This window comes from Protopterus annectens, chromosome 5.part0 (genome assembly GCF_019279795.1).
Source record: "Protopterus annectens isolate FY-2018-M chromosome 5.part0, PAN1.0, whole genome shotgun sequence".
Taxonomy (NCBI): domain Eukaryota; kingdom Metazoa; phylum Chordata; order Ceratodontiformes; family Protopteridae; genus Protopterus; species Protopterus annectens.
In genome coordinates, this window is record NC_056735.1 from 1,284,213,926 (window position 1) to 1,284,225,929 (window position 12,004).

A 12,004-nucleotide genomic window follows, 5' to 3' on the forward strand; every position below is an offset into this window, starting at 1 on the left:
TCAGCACTAAGTTCTTATATGTCTGCTGTGGCTTGGTGGTACTTCATGCTGTCTGGTGAGCCCAAGGTCTGGGGTTTGACACTTACAAAGGTATTTTATTTTGCTGCTGAGCAGTACTAGGGCCTTGTCATACAGAGTGAATAAGGCACTTTTAAACAATTGTAAGCGGGAAGCAGGAAGTCAGTGGGGACACCAGCTAGGGATGTGCAGGCTGGGTGTAGGGAAGGTCCATAGCTGCACATTTCTTTAACTGCAATAGCTGTACATATGTTTGACATTTGGTGTGACATTTGAAACCTTCCACCCCTGAGAGAGGGGTGAGGACAACTACGTATATTGTACTAACAATTATGATTATCAGGCACATGCAGTGCTTGTGAACTGCTATACTGTCATTAGTATGTTAGATGGCTACATCCTTTGATATTTCTGTGTTGTACTCCTACATAAGGGCATGCTTGAGGAAGTAATTCTACAGCTATTCACAGAGTGTGTAACAGCAGACAGGCTGATATGCCTGTGTGTTTCTGACACTTCCAGGACTGAGATGCTTTCTTTCTGCCTAAAAGGGCTAAACTACACTACGCTAATTTTTAAGCTGAGACTTACCTAACAGACCTTGTGGTAGTAAAGTAACACCCACCTTGCAACCTCCAATCACTGGCAAATTGGATAACTGGTGTAGCCCCGCTCACCTCTTCGCCGGGCTCGCCTGCACGCACTGCCCCCTAATCTCACCTGCCCCTACTATTCCCTAATTTATACCTCCCTGGCCACTCCCAAACCCCTCGTCAACCAATCCCCTATAACCTGTGCTAGAATCCCAACCTATCCCTTCTGACAATACTAGTCCCCTCCACCCCCTACTACTCACATACTAGTACCAAAATATTAATCCAACTACTATGGCTATCTACACACCTCTATTACTAACCATTTTGTCATCCCTGCTAATCTACCCACTCCTATTCACAACCTATGAGAACACAGAATACCTAGGATTTTACTATCCCAGATTCAGGACCTCATCTCCCTTACCCACTCACAACATCCCTCAACCCCTCCCCTCCCAGACGCCCACCTCACTCAATTGTGTTCCTATCAGGCCTAGATACATCTACTCCAAACCTAGGTACTATCATAGTACTCTACTTAGGATCTGGAAACTTATAATGAGGCTAAAAAACAACCTCACCATGGATGGTGACATCCACCCTAACCCAGGTCCAAATACTACGACTACCTTTTTTCTCTCCACCAACACCCCAACCAATATAGACCCCGCACATAGACCCCTAGACTCCTTGCTGGCCTGCCACCTGAATATAAGGAGCGTAAACAACAAAATTCAGCACCTACATGCCCTCTTGGCAGTTTACTCACCTGATATACTCTGCCTCACGGAAACATGGCTAAAACCTGCCACTAAGGATAATGAAGTCCTGCCACCTGGGTATAACATGCATAGACTTGATCGCACCCAAAAAAAGGGCGGAGGGGTAGCAATACTCTATAAATCCACTTTATCTGTCAGCACAGCCAACCCACAACCCCCTCTATTCAACTATGCTGAGATCATTACCACAAACCTACACAATAACAACCATAAAAGTATAAAAATTGTCTGTGCCTACATACCCCCAGGGAAGAACACAGACACCCTTGAGGAGTTCCTAACCTGGCTCAACAACAACCAGCCACAGGAAACCATAATCCTCGGGGACTTCAACATTGACTGGAAAACCTGCTCTTCTCAATCCCCAGCAATCCATGTAAACCTCCAAGGATTTACCCAAACCATAACCACACCCACTAGGCAAAACAAATCACATGACAAAGCTAGTACCCTAGACTGGATACTCATCAATAACTCTCCACATCAGTATATGTCAGGCACTACACCAGATGATCTAAGCGATCACTGCCTCACATATATACTTAAACTAAAGGTTAATCATCATCATCAACCCACATATAAAACTAGAAGAAGTAATAAAAACTTTAACCCCAAAAATTTAACAATGAACTAAAGTCTTGCAACTGGTCTGCCCTAAAAAGCCTTCCACTAGATGAAGCAGTCAGTTGCTTCAACTCCAGATTTCTGGCTATTCTCGACCTTCATGCCCCTAGCCGCACTAGTAGAATCAAGGTCAGTACTGCACCTTGGCTCACTAAAGAAACTAGGGCAAAACTTGCATTAAGAAATAAAGCATGGGACACCTACCGAACTACTAAAACCCTACCTGACCAACTGTTATTTAGGCAACTAAGAAATGATGCAAAAAAATCAGTAACCTCAGACAAAAAAGAATACTACCACCGCCTACAACAGGTTCACAAAACTAAGCCTCAGAAATTCTGGATGGGAATAAAAAGACTCCTCCACCCAGAACAAACCACCACCCCAAAACCATCTGTTGCTAATCAAAGCTCCCCCAAAGATATTGCCAACTCCTTTAACACCTTCTTCACTGAAACCATCCAAACTTTAGCTAACCAACTCTCACCCACTGGTTCCAATCCTAGCACAACCAATTCCAAAACTGCAACTTCCTTTAGCCTCCAACCAGTCCCTACTCAACTCATCAAAACCCTACTTAGGAAACTAAGACCAACCACCCTGGCTGCTGACCTCCTCCCAGCTGACTACTTACAAAAAGCTGCAGAAGCAATTGCATACCCCATCTCCATCCTTATTAACCGATCCATATCAGAAGCCATAATCCCTGACATATGGAAAATCTCACATGTCATACCACTTCACAAAGGGGGCAGTTCCACTGAACTGTCTAACTACAGGCCCATAGCCATCTTGTCTCCACTAGCTAAGATCATGGAGAAGTGTGTACATATTCAACTCATGAAATATCTCACACAAAACAAACTTTTATCCAACTCACAACATGGCTTTAGGCCCAATCACAGCACCACTACAGCCCTTCTCTCTTTCTCAGACACTATAAATCAAAATCGTAACAACAACGTACTGTCCTCTGCTCTCTTCCTAGGCCTGTCCAAGGCCTTTGACATGGTGGACCACAAAATGCTAATGAACTGCCTGGAGGCCAACAACTTAAACAAACTGGCCCTCCAATGGTTTGAGTCCTACCTACAATGCAGGAAACAGGCTGTACTGTGGGAGGGTAAACTCTCCTCACACCTCTCCATCAGACTAGGAGTACCCCAAGGCTCAATACTAGGTCCCCTTCTGTTCTCCATCTTTATAAATGAACTTAGCACAGCCATACCAGAGGCTACCTGCATTCAATATGCAGATGACTCAACCTTGATCTGCACTGCCTCCACCCCAGCCGAACTTACCAAAATAACACAAAGCACCTTCAACAAGGTAGAAAACTGGCTGCCAAACCAATGCCTAATACTAAATCCCAATAAAACTAAACTACTTCTCTTTACCCCAACACACAGGACCACCTCACCTCTGTTCAATATAACAGCTAATAATGGTACCATCATCACCCCAGTTACCCAAACTAAACTATTGGGTGTCATGATCGACTGCAACCTCAGATTTGATGCACACATCAATCAAACGATAAAAACTGCCAATAAAAAACTTGATAGTCTGTTCAGGATCAAAGCATACCTCACCCCGCAAGCTAAAATAACAATTGCCCACTCCCACCTCCTATCTACCCTTCTCTATGCCTCTCCTCTATTCTCCCACCTGAATAAAACCAATCTTAAAAAAATTATCTTCATGCTACAACCAAATCGCCAGATTTGCTACTGACTCACCCTACCGTACTCACCATTGCCAGAACCTGAAACTCCTGGGCTGGTTGGAACTACCCCACCTCCTACAGCTCAAGCAACTCAAAGTCGCCCATAAAATCCTCCACCAACGGGACACTACCCCAGCCCTAAGAAACATAATCTGCCCCTACAATAACAGTCGCCCACTACGCTCATCCACCAAACTCCTAGTACTTACAATCAAATCCAACCATGCTGCAGGCAACTCCCTCTTCACCAACTCTGTTGGTAAAAACTGGAACTCACTACCTACTGACATTACCAAAGAATCTTCTCCAACCATATTTAAACATAAACTAATAAGTCACCTCAAGTTACACTGGATATGCCCCTGTACCAACCCAGACTAAGACTTCACACTTCCCTCCAATACACTCTGCTCAGCTACTCCCCTCATTTAATTAATGAGATCCTTTATGACTGCAACTCCAACTATTGTTATCCTCGACCTCTATTGTCAATAGAAAAGTATGCCACTGGCCTCACGGAAGAATGCATATACTATGTCTACAATCAACTTGTATTGTAACCACAATTTAGTGGATTGTCTGTTTCGTTATATCTATGTACTATGTCTACAATCTTCTTCTATGTAACCTCTATTAATTGAACGTTTATTTGTAATGTCTATTTCTTATCTTAATTTGTATCTTTGGAGCTTTTCTCCCCGGGACTCCGCTGAAAATGGACATGTATCCAGCAGGACCATCCCGGTTAACAAATGTAAAATAAATAAATAAATAAATAAATAAAATATATTTGACCAGCCTCAGAGAAAGGTACATATCAGTGGGATACACCCGTGATATATTTTAGATATTCTGCAGTTGTGACTGTGGGGTATTTTGAGCATATGTATTACTACACCATTTCTGACATGCAAGTAGTGTCTACTGTAACTTATTGACAGTTACAATTATGTGGGATTCCCCACCTTTCTGCCTACTGTTAGTACATTTCACAGGGAGTCAGTGGGGCACAGGTAACATTTGTTTGCAAATCAGGGACATCCCTGTAAATCAGTCACAGTTGGGAGGTCTGGCCTCTTACCTATTCACATATGGCAGTGTTTATCCTGCTCTGATACTGTGTGGGGTTTGTAAGGTGCTACTGTAACATTATTACCTACTAGCATGGCTGTTTCTCTTATCACACTCATGTAATGCAATTCCACAAGAATTGCCAGTAAAGATACACAGAACAAGCTTTGTGTAATGGCCTTCCTATTTTCCCTTTACATTCACTCATTGTATTTCATGATATATTTCTTTCAGCACCAGGTTCATGTATATCTGCTGTGGCTTAGTGGTAAGTCATACAATCTAGTGTTTCCAAGGTGTGGGGTTCGAGACTGACAGGGATATTTTATTTTTCTGATGAGCAGACTACAGGCCTTGTCATAAAGAGTGACTAAGGCACTTTTAAGCAGTTGTAAACTGGTTTGCTCGAGTTTGCGCGGCGCTTAGCTACGCTTATCTACGCTTAGCTAAGCGCACACAAGCGTACACCCGCTGACTACTGCTTAAAAGTGCTTACTCCCGCTAACACCCGCGCTAATTTCTTTTAAAGAAAAGAAAATGGGGAAATAGGACAGTGGTGAAAAGGGGGCACAAAGAGGGTAGGACAGTAGGAAAACAAGCTCGGGATGTGCAGGAAGGATGTAGGGAAGGCCCATAGCTGCCCAATTATTTACCAGCAACAGCTGTGCATATGTTAGAAATTTAGAGTGAGATTTGGCACCTTACAGCCCTGAGAGAGGGGTGAGGACAACTAAATATGTGGTACAGCCAATTGTAATTATCAGTTTACATGTCCAGCAGACATCTATGCAAAATGGGCAGCTATGTATGGGGCGTAATTTTTTTGTGGGAACAGAGTGCCCTTTTTTTATTTTTTTTTCAGGTGAGAGTGGAATGTGAAGTACAGGAAGTAGGTATATTTGGGGAGGTAGGTTGGGGAGTTTAACAGACAAGACAAACAAGATGCATACAGGGGCGGAGTATGACACATGTGGGGGGTAAACACAATTGACAGGGATAGATGTTTGGATATCGCAAGCCCATGAGCCCACAGATGGCAACAATGGAACTGAGATCCCCACCCATGGGCAGTTACCACTGCGCCTTCACAGCCCAGGCTGGGGCTGTGCTGAGGGCTGGATAGGATGGGCAGGCACACCTGTGAGTTGCGCCACTCTCGCCTCAAGCTGGCATAGGGGATCAGTCACAGAATGCCTGATCTCATTACGCACCACAGACCAGACCCTATGGAGGGTGAGTGGCGGCTCTCCTCCGGCCACGCTTGCAAAGGGAGGACGAGCCCCATCCCCTGCAGTGCTTCCACCCGAAGGTGGCACAGGGCTACCGGAGGAGGAGGTCCCAGCCTGGGCACTGGTGCCAGGTGCACTCGCCAGATGAGGTGGGAGAGGTGGGTCCACTGGAACCCGTCTTCCCTGTTGTCCTATGTTTAGCAGTATTATATGGCATTTTGAGTTAGTAACAAACAACATAATTCAAAATTAGTTGTAACAGCATGCATCAGTATTCCCATTAACCAAACACACATGAATTCCGAACATTGAGCAGCAAGCATAACACATGCATATTTAGAACAACAGTGCACATTCCAACAGCATGCAGGGTTCATTGGTGGCAACAGGCTATCAGGTTTGGATATGTGAACAGGGCACATGCATCAACATACATGCAGATATGTATAAAACAACAGGACAAATGTCCATGGGAATTAATTGTGAATACACATACCCAGTTTGGTGTGGAATGGCATCATTTGTGAGAATAGGGTAGGGTGGAGAAATATTACATTAACAACTTAAACTACCTATACATATACTGTACATTCCTAGTAAATGCAGATATATATCCCCTACATATATTAGTACAGTTTCCTGTATGTAACCTTAGGAATGTTGGTGATGGGGATGTTACTGCTACATTAATATACATTCCATTTTTATTCATATATGTTCATATCTGGCTGTATTCAGGTAAAGCATCCTGCTACATTTGATTTATATGGGTCTAGACAACTGTGGATGTTCAGCATTTCATACAACCATACTATCTCCATAATGCAAGGGTACAGCAACATATCCAAATTGTGGGACAGACACAGTCCAGGTTCTGTACTTTATTAAAGAGATTTCACTCTTTGGTTGTGGCTGTCTCATTCATTTCATTATGTAGTGAATGCAGTATACCTTTATTCCAGACTTATTACAGCTTTCTTGGTAGCTTCAAACTGTCTTTTTCACACTCTCTCACTTATTTTATATTTTCATTTCAGAATGGTACTTAATTCCAGGCTTTATTAAAATTTATTACTGGGTTACAACAATCCTTTCCAGCTGACTGACTTATTTCATATGGCAGAATTTACAAGGATGTATACGACACTTGTCTATCCTTTGTTGATTGATTACAACACTCATTTTCAGGCTGAAGCAGTTATCTGATATTACAATACAGGTGGAAATTCTATTTGAGACTTGTTTAATCTTTATTACTGGATTGCAATACTCTTTTCTAGGCTACATCACTTATCTAATCTTACAATTCTAGCAGAATCTTTCTTCTAGGCGTATTTGACCATTTATTACTTGGTTACAACACTGAACTCTTTTGCAGGCTGTCTCACTTCTATTCTATAACAATACCAGCAGAATAATTATTAATCTGCCTGGTGGCGCAACCTTGCCAGCCTATCAGCATACGCTTGCCGATTCGTGGAACGAACACCTGCAGCTGTAATATAAATGAAGGAATATTGGAACATACCTATCCATACTATAGGCTAGGATAGCATTTCTTACGTACTTAATTACATGGATACTTACTCAGTAGTGGGGCGTTGGGCATTTGACGGGCCTCCTGGATCCATCAGTTCAGTTGGTCCTCCTTTCATTGCTTCAGGTCCGCATGGTGGTGACAGACCTGTTCACCAGTCCTCGGAATGCCTGTGGCACTGGTGAGATCATGTGCCAACCAGTTCCACGCCTCTGCCTTGTACGTTCCCCATTGAACCTGGCCATGCATGAGTTGGCCTTCATGATGGTGGACTAGGAGCCAAACCATATATTTTGACTCTGCAACGCCCCACCTTTGTGCTCTAAAGTGATTTCCCTCTCCTGCACCTGGCATCCTGACTGCAAATTGGTACCACAATCAGTTATGGTGTGTATTCTCACCTATGGGGATTATATATGCCGGTTTTCCCGCACTTATTTGTGATTGGCCATTTTGGATATTTCTCTGCTTACAGCAAACCTGCTTTGTCATGGTTATATTTTCATTCATTCCTATATGTATGGTAATACTGTATTTCTAAATACAACTGTCATGGCTTAGTGGTTCAGTACTTTGAGTATGGCGCACAGTATCCCAGGTTCGATCCTTGTCATTGCTTTTTTATTTTACTACTGTCTGGACAGGCTAGGAGGTGTGTTTGTGTAAAGGTGACTTTGCTACAGCTTGCCCAACGTTGCCCGATGGTAAGCTGGTTGGTGCGCTGCGCAGCTCTGCGCAAACGGCTTATGCTGGGTAACATGTTATTTGGCTGTAAGCACTCATATTAAGCTGGGTACAGCGCTGCCCAGCTATGGGCACTCATATTAAGCTGGGTAGAGTGCTGCCCAGCTACAGGCACTCAGATTAAGCTTGTTAAAGCACTGCTCAGCTACGGGCACTCAGATCAAGCTTGTTAAAGCACTGCTCAGCTACGGGCACTCATATTAAGCTTGTTAAAGCCCTGCTCAGCTACGGGCACTCATATTAAGCTTGTTAAAGTGCTGCTCAGCTATGGGCAATTATGATCCTTTTTTATATATTACATTGGTTTTGTTCACAAATACATGGGCCATTTCATTACATTTTACTTAAATTATAGTTATATATGTCAGGGGATTGTTTCATACTTATTTAAATAAAAATGGAGAATGATATTGTGGGTGCTCGAACCGTGACTACCTCCTCTTTGGCCGACGTCTCTATCGCTACGCTATCGCTACTTGGCTTAATTTGCATATGTAGATCTTATATACTTTTCAATGTCTGCTAACTGTGGCTGAGCGAAGGGCATACCTGAGCAAATGAGTGCAAATGTGGGCAAACATTTTGGAAATTATTAAAAAAAGGAAACTGCTAGTTTTACATTTTACACATTTTCAGTAGGGTTTAGTCTGTGGGGATGTGTGGTGTTGTGTTCCTTGACATTTCTGCGGACTCGCTCGTGGGTGTTTACTTTCAGGACTCTAACTCTTCTGGGGGCGTGTCCCTTTGCTGTACTTGGCAATCAGACATGCCCCCTACTTTCCTACACGGACCGTGTTAGACTAGGGTATGATTCAGCATGCCCTCATGAATATGCATGGCATGCCTACGTCATACCGTTCAACTGCAGCCTCCGAGTAAGACATATTAAGTCTTACACGGAGGTTTCGTGAATCCGGCCTATGGTCTGTCATCTACATTTTTAAGAACTTCTTTGTCACTCCTAAATATGAACCAATTCTTTTTTAGAATATCTTGTATGTTATATAACTGTAAATTGTATGTCAAAATAAAGGCCCTGTTAAACTAATTTATATTACTAGTATTACTTTCTTCTGAACCTAACAGAGGAAAGAAATGATCATTGACTCTTTTTTCAGTGACCTCACTCAAAATCAGTTCAACAAAGCTATCAGGATACCCCCTTCTTAATAACATAACCCTTAGCCTTTCCCTTTCTTCAACAAACATTTCTGGGTCACTGATCATTTGTGCTAACTGCACACATTGGCCTTGACCAAGGATCTTTTCTGAAAATCAGGGTGCCCACTTTCAAAATGTAAAAGGTTATTAGAATATGTGGGCTTTCTATAGATAGTAGTAGTACATTTATTCAATAGGTCATCTTTGGTAATAAGAATATCCAAAAAGTTAATTTTGTTTCTGTGTTGTTCCATAGTAAAACTCAAGAAGGGAGTGTTTGTATTTAGATATTCAAAAAACTGCTTTAACTCTACCTCATTCCCTGCCCAAAAAATAAGTATGTCATCTAGGAATCTTCCATAAAACATACATTGTTTAAACCATTGGCAGGTGAAAACTTGTGTCAATTCCCATTGGGCCAGTACTATGTTTGTGAACATGGGGGCACATGCCACCCACATTGCTACACCTGTGGTTTGCTTAAAGATCTGATTTTCAAAAATAATAAAATTGTTGTTAAGCATTGTTTCCATTAGGGTCATAAACATGAGTATTCTGCTATGACTAAAGTTGGTTTGCCCACATAAAAATCATAGAACATGTCTAGTCCTTCTTCATGTGGTATGACGCTAAATAAATCTTTAACATCTATAGCAGCCATAATCAAATTCTCCCTATATAGTTCTTACTTTATTTTCTTTAAACAGTCCCAAGAATCCTTCAATATATGTTGGAATTTTGATAGTATTCAAATGAAAATCAATAAACTTAGCTAGAGTAGTTGTTTTTGATGCCTTTGCATCTACAATAGGTCTTAAAGGTGGGTTGCTGGTGCTTTTATGGATTTTAGGGATTCCAAATATGGTCAGGACTTTGGAGTATGTTTGCGTTAAATAATTAAATTCCTGTCTTGTTATTTGAAAATTCAATAGTAGGTCATTTAATGCAATATCAACATTCTTTTAAGCTATGTTGAGCTCATTCAATGACACTTCCTCATAACCACCACCATATAGAATCTCCAACATCTTCACAATGTACATACATTGATCCATTACCACCAGCCCCCACCTTTATCGGGTTTCATAACCCTAATCGACCTGTTTGTTGTTATACTGTGCAAAAGTTTTATCTCTCCTTCTGTTAAATTAAATACAGTCGCCTTTTTTGTTCTGGATAACATTAGTCTAATGTAATTACTACATAAGTTCTCAAATAATTGAACTGCTGGGTGGTGTGGGGTGTTATACATACTGCTTCTTTTGCAGATCTGTAGGGGGTTGTACGTATCATTGCCTTGAAAATAACAACTTAGATTTAATTTTCTTGTGTACAACTTCAAATCAAGTAGGCATCTGTCAATTTTGGCATTCGTCTTAGGTACAAAATTTATACCCTTCTCAAATAATGTTGCCCATCTATTAGTTACAGCCTGACTACTATAGTTGTATATACTAAAATCTTTATATTCATTTTTTATGATGGTACAAATAGCATCTTCCATGTTGTCATTACAATTCAAAACATTTACTAATACATTCTCATTCCCCTGCCCCCTGCCCCCTCCCCCTCGCTGAATATACAGTTCTCTATCCATAATGATTGCCACCATTCCTGGTGTTGTTCCATTCCATGTGTGATTCCTGTTGCCTCTGGTTTCGGATCCTCTCAGACCTCCTGGGGGACTCCCCTAAAGGGACAGATCCTCCTCTTGTTTGGTACTCAAGTTGTGAGAATTATCAAAGTTGTAAGTCTGCTTAACAGTTCCTGTTCTATTTGAATGCAAGTCAGTCTTGTTAACTGCACAAGCATTGGAAAGTGGAGCCACAGTACCTTTTTCGTATTAATTTTTGTCCCTTGCCAGTTTTTTGATCTTTTTTTCTCTCTCACAGCATTGATTTACCTGTCCACATTAACAAACACCATTTCATATTCGTTTTGCTTAGCACTGAAGTACAAATCACTTAGAATATGTTCATTTAACCCATTGTCTTTTTACTGACTGTCTTTTTACAATGACATAACTTTCTTTTCATTGTCCCTTACCAGTGCTTCCATTAATTCGCATCCATGGTGATTGAACATGGAAACCAGCTCCTGATATAACTCCGAGCCCTCTGTCAAGCCATTACAGAACTTCCAGCAATGCAAACCCTTCGGTATTTGCTCTCTCAGCAAACACTCCTTTAAATAAGCATTTTCTACTTGTAACTTCTTTAATTTAAATAATTCGCCTTCTAAGACTTTAAACTGTTGGTCGAGTTTTCCATATGAATGGCGTGGCTCAGTACTATTAAACCACAGTTCACTTTCCTTATTCAACCAGTCCATAAGGCAGGTGACTCGCGTTTCACTCACCCAATTGGTTGAATTGTCATCATGATTCCACCCACTGTTTCCAGACCTCCTGCCTGGATTTGTAGGTACCTGGCTATTCAAAATAGGACTCCATTGTCCAGGGGTGATCAAAGAAGGCAATAGTTATGTCCCTTCTGCTGAAATGTTGTTGACATCAC